Here is an 18,167-nt window from a genome sequence, read left to right as displayed (position 1 = left end):
CAGCTAGGTGGATTTGGCATCTCTTATTTTCTTTCCTACTAATCTCTGGATTTCCTTGTATTTTGCCTTACTACTGCCTTTATGTTTCCTTCTTTCCTCCATTAGCTCTTGGATATCAGAGTAATATCTTCTTTCCTGCTTCTACTAACGTTTCTTGTATCATGTTCCATTTGTCATTAACATATGTTGTTTTTATCACGTCTTGTTTGATTTTCTTTAAGTTATCATTTATTTCTTCTTTTAGCCTCTGACGTACAGGTTCTTCTTTTAAATTTGAGACATCAAATCGTGGTATATTTGTTTGTTTTTGGATCTTTTTCAGTTGTATCTTCATTACGCCTACTAATCGATTATGATCTGAATTTATGTCAGCTCCGGTTATTATAATGGTTAATATAAAATAATGGATAATAAAAACTAATATTTTATTGTGTTTATAGACTACCATGTCAAAAGTGTATTATATTGAGGTCGATTCTATAAATTCGTTTTAATTTCTGGCTAAATTGAAGGTAGGTGTTGACCAATTAAGTATTTTAGTCATCATTGTTTGAATTTTTGCACTTGGATGCAGTGATGTATTTTTAGGTCTTTGTTAGTTTCAGGAATATAGTACATATAGTGTAGTTGTAGTTGTCTGACTGATTTTAAAGCAGTTGCGAAATCTGAAGGAATAAAAAGCATTCTCTTTTGTTCATCTTATTCAATATGTGATTTTTTTATAATCTCATTTACTTTTAAAATTTAGAGTATACCTTACCTATAAAAATTACCCTAAATTAATTAAAATTATTATTTCAATCATCTTTACCCTAGGAAATGAAGCATTTAAAAAAATTACTGGCCGATATTTTTCAACTGGGAAATTTGTATTCAACTTTCAAAACAATTGTCATTCAACTGCTATTTTTCAATCTGGGGGAAGTCAATAGAAAAGGCATACCATCTCGTTGTTATCGAACTTTTTACTCCGCCGCGCATCGTGGCAAAGAATACACCAACGACGTCGTTGGTGTATTCTTTAGTCGTAGTTTTGTATTAATATTTAAGCAAAAAAAAGACTTAGTTCATTAATTTTAATATTGTGTAAAAATGACTTTCTTGAAAATACTGGTTAAAATGAGATTCTAAATTAAAAAATGTTTATAAACAAAAAAGTAACTGCAAATTAAATCCGAAATAAAAATTGTTTTCAATTGTTTGTAATTATTAAAATAATAAATATAAAAATATCTAAAACACCTTTCACAATGTGAGTTTTTATGTAGTTACTATACCTATACTAAATTTACATTCAATATGCAGTAGAAATAAACAAACCAAGACACGTTAAATGCTATTTGTGATAGCATGATTTGGGATTTACAATGTATATGTTACCGGCCAAAACCGATTTCAGGACAAACTAGTTTGGCCTACGCGCGATAGGACAAACTAGTTTGGGTACGTTTATCCTAGTATACAACTAGTTTATCCTGACTTATCAACTAGTTTATCCTGATATACAGACGCACACTTCAGGCCAAACTAGTTTATACTGAAGTGTGTGTTTTTATATCAGGATAAACTAGCTTAGCCTAGTCTAAACCAATTTAATATAGTCGAAAGTAATTGACTGCAGATTGGTTGCTGATTTAAACGTAAGTTTAGATGACACTATTAAGAGTTGTAAGTCTTTTAAGTATTTAGGGTAAATGATAAACCGAGATGACACTTGTATGAAAGATATAGAAATGAAAATAGTACGGGAAAAACAAGCCACAAAAGCACCACATTGAGTGATATGGAAGAACACTCTAACTAAAGAAAACAAAAAACGATTTTTTAGGGCATAGTGCTGAATATTACCCTACAAGAGCGGAAGACTGGCCAGTGACAACAATAATACGAAATAAAATACGAACAGTTGAATTGGAGTTTATGAGAAGGTGTCTACAAATTACCAGGTAGAATAGAATAAGAACAGAGGAAATATGAAACAGAATAGAAGTGGAATAATTACAAAAAAGTTGTGATAGTAAAAGTAGACCCCTGAAATGGTACGGGCATGTACAAAGAATGCCGGAGCACAAGCGGCCGAAAAGATTACTGGACTGGGACCCGCGGGGAGGAAGACGGAGAAGAAGACCTGCTGTGAGATAGAAAACTCACATAGGAAATGCTATGATAGATGGAGACCTCAGATATGGCGACTGGGAGAATAGAGTGCTACGGTAGACGAAAACGGCAAACTCATAATGGGAAAAAGCCAAGAAAAAGAAAGTAATTCAGCGAACTAGTACGGCTTAATACAAATAATAAATTGAATCAAATACTTTGTTCTTGGGAAAATAATCATTTTTATTAAAATTATAATCATTCGTAACAAACAAACAATAATATTGAGTTATATTCGCGGACGGACGGACAGACATCGCAGGTCAAATTTCTCACCTTTAGTACCATCCTTGGATTATAAGCTTTCATTGGACACCTCATTTATCATTCTACCTGGTATAATGATGGAGGAGTTGAGTTCACGGACAGACAGACAGACGGACGGACAGACGGACGTGGATCCCAGATAGCACAAGGACGTTTTATGGACATCCAATGGACGTACATCTGTGTACATTAGAACGTCCAATGGACGTCCCGCTAAGGTACAATGGACATCCGATGGACGTCCAACGAACGTCCAGAGTTCACAAAATTGGACGTCCATAGAACGTCCGCTACAAACGTACAGTGTACGTTGTTAAAGCTTTCAGTGTACATCTTATGTACATTCAATGTACATCTGATGTGCATTCAATGTACGTCTTATGGACATTTTTGTAGGGCACTTTTCAGAAAGCAATCTAGTGTCCATAATTTTTTGAATACATACATAGCAAAAATCCTTTAGGTGTAGGAAATAGTTCCTATAATACTAAACTTATACTTTAAAATATTACACAAAATACCTTTTTTATTTCTCTTTATTATAACTTTATTATGTATACTTTATTATAGGAACTTCATTAATGCACGACTGCACTTGCACGATAAACAGCAAACACAAAGATATATCACAGGATGTATTATATTGTATGTAACAACTTCAGATAATGGCGACAAAATTCAGATAATGGCGCCCTATGAAGCATGCACATTAAAAGAGGTTTATTTCTGTTCTGTTCTGAGTGTTCTGTTTCCTTCCAAACATTATTTCTTAGAACTTGAGAGTCAGTACGGTTGTATATTGCAAGCGGGTTTGCCATTCTGTGAATTATCATAAATAAATCCTCCTTCAGTATTCCACAACAATTAACAGCGATAATCCTCTAAAAGTACCTGCCTAATACTACCTTTTACGACCGATAGCGTGAAGAGCGACACCGTTTTCAAGAAGATTCTCATTTAGTTTGGCGGGAAATTTAACATTTACAAAACTCACAATTAAGATTTAAATTGGTAGTGTCTAATTATTGTAAGTTCTATAATTACCGATGCGCGATGTAGCTCCGTTATTCTGAAAAAGTTTACCATCGTTTTATCATCATCTAATATTATATAGGTTTAATTAAAATAATTTTAGTGGTTCAGTGTTTTAATTCGATGATGAAAAAATATGTGACTACATTTATTAGAAGCTTCTTGTATTCTAATAATATTGCTTTGATTAGAACAAGAAGCTATATATAATTACTGATAATAATAGTCGCGTTTTGTATAAAATCTCAATGGACCACAAATGGATGTCCAATGTATGTACGTTGAAATCAAACGTCCAATGGACGTCGCGTAATGGACGTACATAGTACGTCCAGTTTTGGTCCATGGACGTGTGGACTTTAAATGTACGTTATATGGACGTCCATCGAACGTTGTGTGCTACATGGGATAATAATTCAACGTTTTCACATTTTTTCAAAATTGGTGAAAACATTATTAATTAGTACTCGATTTTATTCGTAAGTGTATCTTTTCTTTTAATTTTTGGAGAAAACCTCATCCTTTTATTTATTATTTTTTATATTATTTAATTATATAAGAATATAATGATTTATAGCATATATCAATATCTTCATTCGATGTATCGTATGATACAATATATCGATGTATAATTTTTTTGCCATCCCTGTTGGAACGTGATTTCGGAATTCCCCGCATGTAAAAGTCCTTACATGTTCGCTAAATTACTTTTGACTCGGTTAAATTGGTTTAGACTAGGCCGTACTACTTTATCCTAAAGTGTGAGTCTTTATTATATCAGAATAAACTAGTCTGGCCTAGGCCAAACTAGTTTGGCCTGAAGTGTGTGTATTTATATCAGGATAAACTAGTTTGGCCTAGGACAAATTAGTTTGACCTAGGCCATACTAGTTTATCCTAACGCGCTTAGGACAAACTAGTTTGTCCTGAAATCGGGTTTGGTCGGTAACATATTTATATACATTGTAAATTATGATTCGGGAGTGCTCCTAGTAGAATTTAACTTGTCTTGGTTTGTTTATTTCTATTGCATCTTGATTGTAAATTTAGTATATGTGCAAAAGATGGACCCGATTGGTCGAGTAGTTTTGTCGAGAAAGAGGTGATTTTCAAATGGCTTATAGATGCTTTTTTGGTCTAATTCTCTTTCTAAAGTCTCAATTTTTCATGCATAGTATATCTATTTTTTGTTGTTTACTTACAACTAATTGATGCAGAATGAAGTACCATTTTTTGCATTAAAAAAATAAAATACACCATCTGAAACGGTATGAACAAAACGGCTTTAAGAAAAAAAGAAAAGAAAAAAGAAAAGTTTAATGAAATTTTTTCATAGCAATAGATATATTTATCTATAACAATTTAAAAAAATTGCTTTTCTCACTTTGAAATCACTTTTTTTCATAGCTTGGGTTATTTTAAGACGAAAGTTATTGATGTAGTTACTTCTTAAAATGCTTAATTTAGACGAAAAATGCAAATAAACAAATAACAATGCCCAAAAAAAGAAAGATTTTATACGGTTTTTTGAGTAAATAGTAAATAAACTGAATTATGCCATAGATATAAAATCGAAACAGAATTGCGCATATTGAAAATACTTGACTGAGTTTTCAGCTCGTATTTTTGATATTTTAATTCGATGATTTTTTTTAACTTTCACAAACAAATATAATAGGTCTGGATCCCGCGTATGAAAAAAAAAGTTGATTAATAGCAAGCTGAAAATTTGTTAATAGCTTAAGGGTGTCTAGTCGGATAAACTTTGATATATGGGACCATTGGAACAGGGGCAGTTTTAATTGTAGAACAGGTTAAAAATTTGGAACGGTCAGACCACGAAAACGGCACATTTATTTTGTCCGACAGAACAGACTTAAACTCTCCGAACAGAGATTAAACTCTCATGCAAAAATCAGACTGCTATTTATCACCTGTCATAATACCTGTCATTTGACATATTCTACATGTTCCACTCATTAAAACGCCCATTTGGTGATAAATAGCAGTCTGATTTTTGCATGAGAGTTTAATCTCTGTTCAGAGAGTTCAGAGAGAGTAAGTCTGTTCTGTCTGACAAAATACATGTGCCGTTTTCGTGGTCTGACCGTTCCAAATTTTTAACCTGTTCCACAATTAAAACTTCTTCTGTTCCAGTGTTTCCATATATCAAAGTTTGTCCGACTAGACACCCTTAAGCTATTAACAAATAACTTAGAGCTTGCTATTAATCAACTTTCTTTTCAGACGCGGGATCCAGACCTATAAACTGTAGCTAAATATTTCGATGTCATCACATTTTAAATGACTTGCTGGCTAATGGGCTCTGCCAAAGCCATTTTTCAGAAAAAAAAATAACTTGTTTTATATGTATAGTAAGGCAGAATTGGATGATAAAGGGTACCCCCCGTTAAGATAGGCAAAATGCCCTCACTCCCAGAATTCAATTTTATTAATTTTTTTACTTTCTATGCAACTAAAAAATAAGATAACGCGGATTTTTAGCTCGCCACCCCCCTTACCCCTCCCCCCACAGCCAAAAACGTAGATTTTTAGAATTAATTTTTTTTAGTTGGGTTGCAATTGATTTAAAAATTTGAAAAAATTCACACGTGTAGCTGAGGCTTTCACAAAACATGTCCATTTTTTATGGACCCATGGGTCGAGTGTACATAACCTCAAATTTTTTTTTAACTTTTTTAAAACCTATAACTTTTTTTCGGAGAGAGCTACAGGTCCAATTTTTTTTGCATTTTGTGTATTTTATCAAAAGCTATGTATCTGATTTTTTTCAGATTTTTCTGTCAGGTGCGCCATCTTGAAAAATCAAGAAAACTGTTTTTTTTAGGGGGTTTTTGGGGATTTTCTCCATTTTATAGACTGCAACATAGATCAACTCAAGGTTTTATTAATAGATTATGTATAATTTAAAATAACTGAGTATATTAGGATATTCAAAAGTTGGGCGAAACACTTTTAAACCCCCCAAAATCCATGTTTTTTTAAAGTTTTGTAAGGATTTTTGCGGGTCTAATTATATTTTTTGTGGTCGATACAGCCTGAATATTTTTTTAATTTTTATTACGTTCTATATGATTTTAAAAAATAGGAGTCACTGTAATTTTAGCCCACTTCCCCTATTCCCCCTCCCCCACAGCCAAAAATGTCAATTTTTCGATTTTATTTTTTTTTAAGTTGGTTTGCAATTACAAATGTTATTCTGAAGCTATTTCTTTGTGGCATTTTTGTAATTAACTATTCTAAATGGTCATTTTTTTTAGTTAAATTGTGTAAATTTAATAATTAATAATTATTAAATTATAATTTACAAAAAATTCACACGCACAAGCTGAGGCTTTTACAGATCATCTATTTTTATGGACCCGAAGGTCGAGTGTACATATTATAACCTCTTTTTTTTTGTTTTTAATAGGTACGTATATTTTTTTGGTGATGGCTGCATGTCTATTTTTTGTGTTTTGTGTATTTTATCAAAAACTATATTTCTGACTTTTTCAGATTTTTCCGTAAGGTGCGCCATCTTCAAAAATCCGCAAAACTGATTTGTTCGGTGCTTTTTAGGGATTTTCTCCATTTTATATACTTCAAAATATATTAACTCAAGGTTTTTTTTATAGGTTATGTAGGAATAATTTGAAATAACCGAGTTTTTAGGTATATTTTATATAATTTGCTATTGAATAAACTTAAAAACCACCTGCTAGTTTTCACAATCATAAACTTGCCAGGATGACACGTTCCACAATTAAAATTACGTTTTACAATTAAAACTTCCCCTGTTTCCATACCTACGTCAAAGTTTGTCCGACTAGATACCATTAACGCGGGATCCAGGCTTAATATTTTTTGAGATAAATACAGCCTGAATATTCTTTTTTTCGTTTTTTTTACGTTTGATGTGTTTAAAAATAAGCCTTAGCTCAATTTTAGCCCTCCTCCCTCTCAACCTGCCCAATAAATCATCATTTTTTCGTTTTCATTTTTTTTTCTCAGTATATCTGTTGCTCAGTTTGTCCTCAAGTAAACTACATTTAACAAAATAATTTCAAATTTTTGCAATATTTTTGTATAAAGTAAATATGTCATTGTGATATCTTTTAGGTAGGATACAAAAAACCAAAATAAAACAGAATAATCAATTTAAGAAAAATACATTATTTTAATATATCATACTTCTTGTCGTTTTGTGAATCAAAACATTTTGTTCTTTGTTCATTAGTTTGTATTTAGTAGGTACCCTAATATTACCTTACATTATACATATTGTAATTATTCAAATATGTGCTTGTACCATCTACATAACCTATATCTCTGCTCTGCCTATTAAAATGTCATTTTGCTTCACGTTTACTGCCACGTAAAACACCATAAAAAGAATAAAGAATGTATTACCAAAGAATATATAGCTTCGTATATGCCCTTAGCGTATTCGGAGAGTATATTCGTTGGTATTACACTTTACAGTTCTAAAGTCTTCATCGCTGTCTTCGTCTATTACAGGTATAACATCTGTATTGTCAAAGAGTTTTGTAAGATATTCTGCTGGCTTGATGATTTTTGTAAAATATCTTCCATGCGATAAATATCATATTATGGCAGCTACATGCGAACAACAGCCTATGGTTATGTTGCCGTTTCCGCAACTCACATCTACAACAGTATCTATCGTTTAATGTTTTCCAAACCATCTTCGTTTGGCTCATATTGCAAATAGTCCATGCTGTATGCTTGTCCCCATTAGGTAAATTATTCCGATTCATTTTTTTGCACAAACTTGCTCAAAAACAGGTCCTTATAACAAATCCACAAGGTGAAAGGCAGTACCGCGGTCGGAAAATTGTTTAAACAATTTTTTAAACGAATTCAAAAAATCAATTTTTTCACTTAGGACAAATTTGTTTTAGATTCTCTGGATCAACCTGAGCAAAAAAGGCCTCTTGTGATTTTTCTATAAAATTAACTGTTGTCGAGTTACATGCAATTTAAAATTTGAAAAACGCGAAAATAGCCATTTTCAAGGCTTTAACTCGATTAAAAATTATTATTATGAAAGTCATAAAGTGACCAACTCAAAGTTTATATGTATTCGTTATAAAAGGTTATATGTATTGTACACTCGACCTACGGGTCTAAAAGAATAGATATGTTTTTTAGAAGCCTCATAAAATTTTTAAATTAATTGCAACTTTACTAAACAAAAAAAAAATAGAAAAATTGACGTTTTTGTGGGGGCAGGGGAGGGGGTGGTGGGCTAAAAATGCGATTAGTCTTATTTTTTAATCACATATAACGTAAAAAAATGAAAAAAAATATTCAGGCTGTGTCGATCTCAAAAAATATCATTAAGCCCGCAAAAACCCTTACATAACTTAAAAAAACATGGTTTTTGGGGGGGTTTAAAGGTGGTTTGCCCAATTTTTGATAAGCCTAAAATAGTTATTTCAAATTATACATAATCTATTAAAAAAACCTTCAGTTGATCTATGTTGCAGTCTATAAAATGGAGAAAATCCCTAAAAACCCCCTAAAAATACAGTTTTCCTGATTTTTCAAGATGGCGCACCTAACGGAAAAATCTGAAAAAAATCAGAGAGATAGACTTTGATAAAATACACAAAATGCAAAAAAAACTGGACCTGTAGCCCCCTCCAAAAAAAAGTTGTAGGTTTTAAAAAAGTTAAAAAAAAATTTGAGGTTATGTACACTCGACCTACGGGTCCATAAAAAATAGACATGTTTTGTAAAAGCCTCAGCTACACGTGTGAATTTTTTGAAATTTTTAAATCGATTGCAACCCAACTAAAAAAAATTAAATCTAAAAATCTACGTTTTTGGCTGTGGGGGGAGGGGTAAGGGGGGTGGCGAGCTAAAAATCCGCGTTATCTCATTTTTTAGTTGCATAGAACGTAAAAAAAATTATAAAATTGAATTCTGGGAGTGAGGGCATTTTGCCCATCTTAACGGGGGGTACCCTTTGCAGTTACTAAAGCGTCATGGAGACCTATTTTGGGTTGTGAAGATTAGGTCCTAAAACCAAAAAAAATTAAGTCACGTTTTCCATTTTAGTGGAGATTTTCCATCGTTTTTTCCGATTATAACGCCATCTCTCCATAATTCTAAAAAATATCTCGAATAAAAGTTACTTATTTTTACGTAAGGAATCCAAATCTGCAATAAACAAATAGGGGTTCCTATTTTTAAGATTTTAAAGTAACCCCCCCCCCATTCGTGGGGGTCGTGTTTGGTGTCATTCGATAGATTTTAGAAAAATATTGAACACGTATTTTTCAGTTTTTTGGTCTGATTTTCATTTCGCGAAATATCGCGGAGTTCCTATTTAAAATTATAAAGTTATCCTCGACCCCCCTTCGTGGTATGATTCGATAGATTTTTGAAAAGTATTAAACACGTTCTTTTCAGTTTTTCGCAAAATATTCGCTTTTTTGTGTGAAATTTTGTCATTCACCCATTTCATTACGCCCCGCTCAAATCGTCAGATTTGTGAAATATACACTTAACTGTTCTTCATGTACTTAACTTACCTTGTCCTTGCAGTTTTCGAGTTTTGGATGTACTTAACTTACCTTGTTCTCGACATTTTCGAGTTTTTTTAAGGAAATATTTTTTTTCCGGCCTACACGCAACTCACGTTTCTACAGTGTGGAAGGCACTTATGGAATAAAATTATTTCGGTCCTTGTTTCAAAAAATTTTAAAAATCGCTGAGACCCGTCGATTTTTAAATAAATTTGTGCACTTTTTAAACATAAATTTAAATGTACAGGGTGATTCGTTCAAGTCTAGCAGAGTCCATAAGCTTTAGTTTTAATGGAGCATCCTGTATATTTTTATATTTTTAAAAGCTGCTTAATAACCTGATTTCAACAAACTATATTATAAAGGGTGTATTATGAATAATACAGGGTGAAATTTTGAAATTATACAGTATGGAAACCACTTATGGAATAAAATTGTTGGTGTCCTTATTTTAGAAAATTATAAAAAATACTGGGACACGTCGACTTTTAATTTCAAATGGGCGCTTTATAAACATAAATTTAAATATACAGGGTGATTCACGCAAGTACAGCATAGTCCATGATCTCTAGTTTTAATGGATGACCCTGTATATTTTTATGTTTTTAGAAGCGACTTTACAACCTCCTCTCACAAAAGTGTATTATGTAGCGTCCATTATACAAGGTGAAATTTTGAAATTATATTTAAATTTCGTCAGGACATTAAATACAAAACTCAATAGATTTATACTTAGTTTAGAAAATGTAGAGCTTTGTTGTTCTTTTCCAAAGCTTTCTGTTACTGGTCAACTTCTTCCAGTCTGTTATTCCATTTTCTTTTAGGTCTTCTACCATCGCCTTTCCATCGCTTTCGTGGTCTTCCTCTCTTTCTTTTACAATCTGATACTCTCCATGCTATTTTCTTGACCGCTCTGTCATCGTTCATTCTTTCTATATGGCCCAGCCACTGCAACCTTGTTGATTTTATTACGCTATCTATTTGTGGTTCTTTGTAAATATTATAAATTTCCTCGTTTGTCCTTCTTATATATCCTTCCTCTGTTCTCTTCCCTCCTAATATTCTTCTGAGTATTTTCCTTTCCCATCTTCTTACTGTTTCTTTTGTTGTTTGGTTGAGTATCCATGTCTCACATCCATATATCGCTGTTGGTCTATTTAAAATATATCGCATATTTAAAAAAATAATACCATTATGTAAAGTATGATAAATTATTAATTTCAAAATTGTATGGTATTTAATATCTTTACGAAGATTACACACAATTTTAAAATTTCACCTTGCATTATTCATAATAGCCCTATATAATACACTTTTCTGATGTGAGGTTGTTTAGCAGATTTTTAAATCATAAAAATCTACAGGATGTTTCATAAAAAATTAAAGATCATGGACTATGCTAGACTTGTGCGAATCACCTAGCATATTAAAGTTTATTTTTAAACAGTGCATATTTGAATTTAAAAACTGACATATTCTAACGTTTTTTAAAGTTTTCTAAAATAAGGACGCAAACAATTTTATTCCATAAGTGGTATCCACACACTATAATTTCAAAATTGCACCCTGTATTATTCATAATATACCATATGGTTCGTTGAAATCATGTTGTTAAGCAGCTTTTGAAAATATAAAAATATACAGGGTGTTCCATTAAAAATAAAGCTTATGGACTATGCTAGGCTTGCGTGAGTCACCCTGTATATTCAAATTTAGGTTTAGAACGCGTATATTTATATTAAAAATGGACGGGAAAATTTTTTAAAACAAGGACAGAGATAATTTTATTCCATAAGTGCCTTCCACCCTATATATTAAGAGCCCCTATAGGTAGGGGTACATTTACAGAGCACAAGGTTTCTCTCCATGTGATTTTCTGACGCGCTCGCGTAACTGCAAATATTCCCGCTTGGGCTCCCCTAACAATACAATAATTATATCACTGGATCAGTAAAAGTTATTCAGATTAATTTAACCCAGGGAAGAATGCCTGTCACCTTGTTGCAACGTCATATTTTATTTCTGTATGCGATTCCCTATCTATAGGTAATATGTTTTAGCAGTCCATGTACATTTATTTGCCTAAATAAAAAAATAAATTAATGGATTTTACAAAAATACAAATTGCCTTTTAATATTTAAGCACATTTACCAGAAGCACATTTTTTTTAATGAAAAGTTTTTCTTATTTTGTTTTCTCAATAAAGCTTATCTTGAAACATTAAAACAGATCTTACAGGGATGGAATTAGGTTAGAAAAATTATCACTCGCTTAAAATATTTGTAACTATGTTCTATTTCGAAAATAGAATAGAATTTATAGCCTTGCATTCCTGTGAATTAAATTAGTTGCAACATTTTCGAAGTTCCCCAAAAATGTTTAAGATAACAAATGAACCAAATAATTTTGATTTACTACGGTTCGTTTCCAAACTCTGGTTTCGCGATTTTCTGGTAGAAAGTTTAATAATACTCTTCTCACTAACTTGAGGGTTTAAAAAAGAGATTGAGCCCAAAATAGCACTTGTTGGTCGTACAAATTCTGCGGAATATCTCTGCAATAATGTTATTTTTTTTAGGACGAGGGCTCCAATGTATACAAATTATTTAACTACTTCGATGATGTCGTTTTCTCTAGCAAGTGACCATAAGATTTGTCGTTGCGTGCTTATTTTCACGTACTTCATTTTGTTGTTGGTACTTCGATTTGGCACAAAAGCATTACTTTTTTAAGAGCCAGATTAAACAGTAGACAGGAGAGAGGGTCTCTTTGGAGCAACCTGTTATTTGTTTTAAATATTCGGACTACCCCCTATTCAGTTCCCCCTAATCCCTCTATTGCTCTAAATATTTCTCTTCGATTTATAGAGTCGTAATTTTCCCTGCAGTCTATCAACATGTGGTGAGTATCTACGCCTTATTCAAGTGTTTAAAAAATTCTCAGGATTGCAATCTAAGGATTGAAATCGAATACTCGATTTACCACCTCTGAAACCAGCCTGGTATTTTCTATTATTCATTCTGCATCTGATGCAATACAATGGTCATAGCATACTGGAGATTAATTTTGTACGCTGCATTTAGAAGTGTAATTCCTCAGTGAACTCTGTTGTTAGAACATTCAAAGATTTCTCCTTTTTTGTGTATGGCTCAAAGTATTCCAATATTTCAATCACTGAGGAGGGATTTCTGTGTCCATATTTCTCTTATGAGCTGCTTCAGTATCGTCCTTTATATAGTCCAGCTGGGAGATTATTCCAGGTAATATTTTGTCCAACTATCGTACTGGTCTTCCTCTGGATCTTTTACCCGCTATTTTGAGCCGTCTTCAAATACCATTCGTTCCATGCCTTCTCTTCGTCAATTATATTTCAAAAATATCTCAGTGTATTTTGGTTGATAGTTGTGGTGAGTCTATAGTTTTTATGTTAAGTTCTGCTAGAATTGAATTACTTATTTGTGCGATGGTCCATGGTATGCGCAACATTCTATGGTAGACCCAATTTCAAATGGCATTGTACGCTTCCAATCGGCTTTTTAGACGTCCAAGTTTCTGAAGCGTAGGTGGCGATAGGAAATATCAATACTCGAACAAGGCATAATTTTTTGTTTTTTTGTACCTAATGTAAGTGTTCTTCCCTATTTTTGTGAATTTGGCTGTTGCCAATCTGACCATTGTGATGTGTCGACGGATCTTGTCTTCACATCCTCCACTGTTAATAATAATAATAATGTTTATTTAGGAATACCAATAAAGATTTACAAAAAAGTAAAAAGCATAATGAGTACTACCTAAATAAACATAAATAACTCACTGAAATTGAGCTACCTTGTATATATATTACTAATATACATACAAAAGTAGCACCCCTTGTGCCTGAGGCTTAAAAATATAATATACTAATTTACAAATATAAACAAATACAAAAAATATTTAATAAATGTATAAATGTATACAGTTATATGGAAATTTATAAAAATACTAAAAACTCTAACATTAATCAAGAAAAAATAAAAATATAATAATTTTAATATAATTTGTGATATAAATGTGGCCATCAATAATTCAAGAAATGTTGCAGTTGATAATAAAAATCTATTTAAATACAATTTTTATTTTCGATACAATTTTTTATTTCTTATTTAAGTTTATTTATGACAATTGTCCATTAATAAGTTCTTCGCAGAATTTTGTTGATTTGTTTAATTTCATATTTATACCTATGTTTTTTATTTATAATTTTTAAATTGTTTTAAATTATCCGGTAGCAAATTGTACAATTTGGGCCCTATGTAACCAACATATCTTTGGAGGATGGATTTATTACATTTTGGTAGAATTGTATTATGTTTTATATATCTAGTCTGGTGGGCATGACTGTTAAAATTTAATATTATCTTTTTTCATGTATATGTATAAGGGCTTTATAACAGAATAATTTACGTATATTTAAAAATTTACTTTCGTTATATAACAGCTCACTAGAATATCTTAAATTTTTCACGTATATAATTCTAATTAGCCATTTCTGAATAATATTTATAGAATCTAAGGAATTATTGCGTATTCCACCCCATCCTAAAAGGTTAGTAGGTAATAACTGATCCTAAATAATTAAATTGTCTGACCACTTCGTAACCTGCCATGTTTTCTTCTTCATTACTTATCAGAGGAAGAATTATTAATTATATGCTGATTACCAAATTTTCTTGGAGGTGATGCTGCACGAAGAAGGTATCTACCATTTTTCCATTTGAGCTTTTATTTTAATCTTTCTGCATATGTGTCAAAGACATGCGTTTAGCTAAATTTTATAGTTTGTCTATTGATTTCCATACCTGTTTCTAATTCTATTACAAATTATCGCTAAAGTTGTAAACATAATTTTATTGTCAATTTAAAATAAAATATGTGATCTCAAGGACAATACCATTATTACGTTATGGATGAGAAATATCTGATTCGATTTCTTATATTTAGACTTAATATTGTTAATAATTTATACAATCGTAGCGGTAATATTATTATTATTGATATTAAAATGTGTGCATAGTGATATCGGGAGGAAAATTGGGCAATTCATTATTGAATATTGAAGGCCAGTATCTTAAAATGTTTTGAATATTTGAACAAGTATGAACCGTGACTAATTATATTTGCCGTATAACAAATTATATAAATATTATGTTATGAAATAACAAGATAAACATCTTACATGTTCGTCGTAGAATTCCGGTATTGTTATAGTTGTGTTTCTGATCATTTTAGCTAGTTGGAGTTTTATTTTTCGTAAGTACTTATATGGTAGATGATATGTAGATATATAATTTATTCCAAAAACTTGGATATTTCCCTCCATTTTTTCCGGCCCCTTGCTTTTTTTTTCATTCTCACACGCCCATTTCTAACAAGTCTTGCTTTTCTCCTTTCAACACTTTCTTCTTTGGATGTCCTCTTCTTTTTTCTCTTTCTCATTCTTTCAGTGTTTTTTAAACTTTTTTTTTAACGTTTCGGTCCTCTGGCGTTTGTATAATGTGATCCAGCAATCTAAATCCGCTCATATTTTTGCGGTAAATATTGGTTTTCCATTCATCTTCATTATTTCTTTATTTTCTCGTCTTCTCCAAATATTATCTGCCATCAGTATTCCTCCGAAAATTTTTCTGAGCAAATATTATAGAACATTTTTCCCTCATATCTGGGAAAATTCGACTTTTTATGTTATAGGCTTCATAAGTATGATCAAATCTATTTCCTATTTGAAAAAACTATTTTGAAACTCACTAAATCTTATAATACCTTCAGTTATCATATATGAGCTTGAATTCATATGTCATGATACTATGATATGATACTACTTGTCAATACCTTTCAAACTAATGTTTAGTGGACAAAATCGGTTCAGCCGTTTAGAAGTTATCGAGCTCCAAAAGTATCCATTATCACCGAAACGGTCTATATAGTTGTAGTGGTTATGACACTAAATGATCTGGAAATCCAAGTTTATTTGCCAGCCATCTCAATATTTTTTCAATCTCTTACGAATAGAAAAAAAATCTAGCGTATGCTACAAAGGTGACCATTTAGAACGCTTAACGTGTAATCGAGAAACATTACGTTCAAGTTCATACATTTAATTTATAAAAAACTTTGAAAAACTCTTATATAAAAACTCCTGATAAATAACCGCTAAATGCCGTAAAAATGAGTGGCGCACACAATTTGATCTGGCAATCCAAGTTTATTTGCCAGCCATCTCAATATTTTTTCAATCTCTTACGAATAGAAAAAAAATCTAGCGTATGCTATGAAGGTGACCATTTAGAACGCTTAACGTGTAATCGAGAAACATTACGTTAAAGTTCATACACAGTACAACCTGCCATATCCGGACCTGTCATATCCGGACCTCCCCATATCCGGACGGTTCTGCCGTCCGCATCTACCGAAATATACCGAGAAAGGCAGTCCTGCTGTTGGACAACGCACCCTCTCATCTCGACCCAAAAGAACTAAAAGATGGCGAAATAATGTATTATAGAATCTATAAAACGTGTCTATCGACGAAAGTTATTGACGGCGTTGATTACTGGAATGTATGAAGGAGAAAACGTTTCAGAGACTATAAAAGAAGTGGTCTTGATTGATATCCGGATTTTTTCATATCCGGATCGGTCTGTCGCCACATTGATCCAGATGTGGCAGGTTTTACTGCATTTAATTTATAAAAAACTTTGAAAAACTCTTATATAAAAACTCCTGATAAAAAACCGCTAAACGCCGTATGAGTGGCGCATACAATATTCCAGCTACAAAAGAGCTGATATGAATATTACGTGGCGCAAAAATGTATTTTTATTTTGATGGAAAATAAAATTATAGTTTTATTTTGAAAGATATTTCCATAATATTTGCTAAATTTGAAGTAAAACGCGCACAAAAGAGCTTCAAAATGGAAACTGTATCAAAGTTACTCTTTTGTGACGCGTTTAACTTCAAAGGACCCCGCAGAAACCTTACGGGAAATGGCTCTCTGTCAAATGCTCTGAAACTTTGGGTTCTGGTAGTCCTTGATGTGTTGAGCAAAAGACTCAATGGGCGCATAGCTCCAAAAAATCATGGTTTTAAGATATAAGCCTCTGAAGTTATAGGTACAGTGAGGACGTTTGAGTTGGAATACATTCAATTTCTCGAGAATGGGTGACTCTGGAGATAAATTACGAATTAGATCGATTTTTATTTTTAAATTATAATTTTTTGGCATATCATACTAGTGGCGTCATCCATCTGGGCGTGATGACGCAATCGATGATTTTTTTAAATAAGAATAGGGGTCATTTGAAAGATTATTCAATTCTATATTCAATAATATAAACATTAACATAAATATTTATACAGGGCGCCCAAAAACTTTTTTGGGTACCAAAAAAATGTATATAATTATTTAAATGTATATAATTTATTTAATTCTACATACATTTTACTGCTGTCAGAAAACAGAATAAAATGTTTATTTGAAAAATAAACTTTGCTTTTCGCTTAAATTAAATGTTCAAACTGTTAAGAGGCAGGTGGGTGGCAGCTTTAATATTGAATTTAAGCAAAAAACAATATTTATTTATCAAATAAACAGCTTTTGCTGCTTTCGGACACCAGTAAAATGTATTTAGAAGTAAATAAATTATATACATTCTTCTTTTTGTCTCAATTAATTTAATTCAAAAAAATTTTTGGGCACCCTGTATAAATAATTATGTTAATGCTATATTATTGAATAGAGAATTGAATAATCTTTTAAATGAGTTTTCACACGACCCCTATTCTTATTTAAAAAAATTATGGATTGTGTCATCACGCCCAGATGGATGACGTCACTAGTAAGATATATATGCAAAAAAATTATAATTTAAAAATAAAAATCGACCTGATTCGTAATTTATCTCCAGAGTCGCCCATTCTCGAGAAAATGAATTTATTCCAACTCGAACGTCCTCACTGTACCTATAACTTCAGAGGCTTATATCTTAAAACCATGATTTTTTGGTGCTATGCGCCCATTGAGTCTTTTGTTCTACACATCAAGGACTACCAGAACCCAAATTTTCAGAGTATTTCACAGAGAGCCATTTCCTATAAGGTTTCTGCGGGGTCCT

The 18,167-nt window shown here is 31.9% G+C and overlaps 1 protein-coding gene across 2 annotated transcripts in view; it reads left to right on the top strand.

Moving 5' to 3' along the window:
* The window catches only part of LOC114331268 (protein rhomboid), a 137,650-nt gene that overhangs the window by 48,809 nt on the left and 70,674 nt on the right, over nucleotides 1-18,167 (top strand). Inside the window, exon 1 of one of the 2 annotated variants that reach the window (XM_028280779.2) lies at nucleotides 15,103-15,303. The exons of the other annotated variant lie outside the window; for it this stretch is intronic. The gene's annotated coding sequence lies outside the window, so the exon portion shown is untranslated. Of the gene's footprint in view, nucleotides 1-15,102; nucleotides 15,304-18,167 lie in introns of those variants that run through there. 2 annotated transcript variants of the gene reach the window in all.

The sequence above is a fragment of the Diabrotica virgifera genome, chromosome 4 (assembly GCF_917563875.1).
Source record: "Diabrotica virgifera virgifera chromosome 4, PGI_DIABVI_V3a".
Lineage (NCBI taxonomy): Eukaryota > Metazoa > Arthropoda > Insecta > Coleoptera > Chrysomelidae > Diabrotica > Diabrotica virgifera.
Note: the sequence above shows the minus strand (reverse complement) of the source record. Positions and strands in the feature narration are given on the sequence as shown.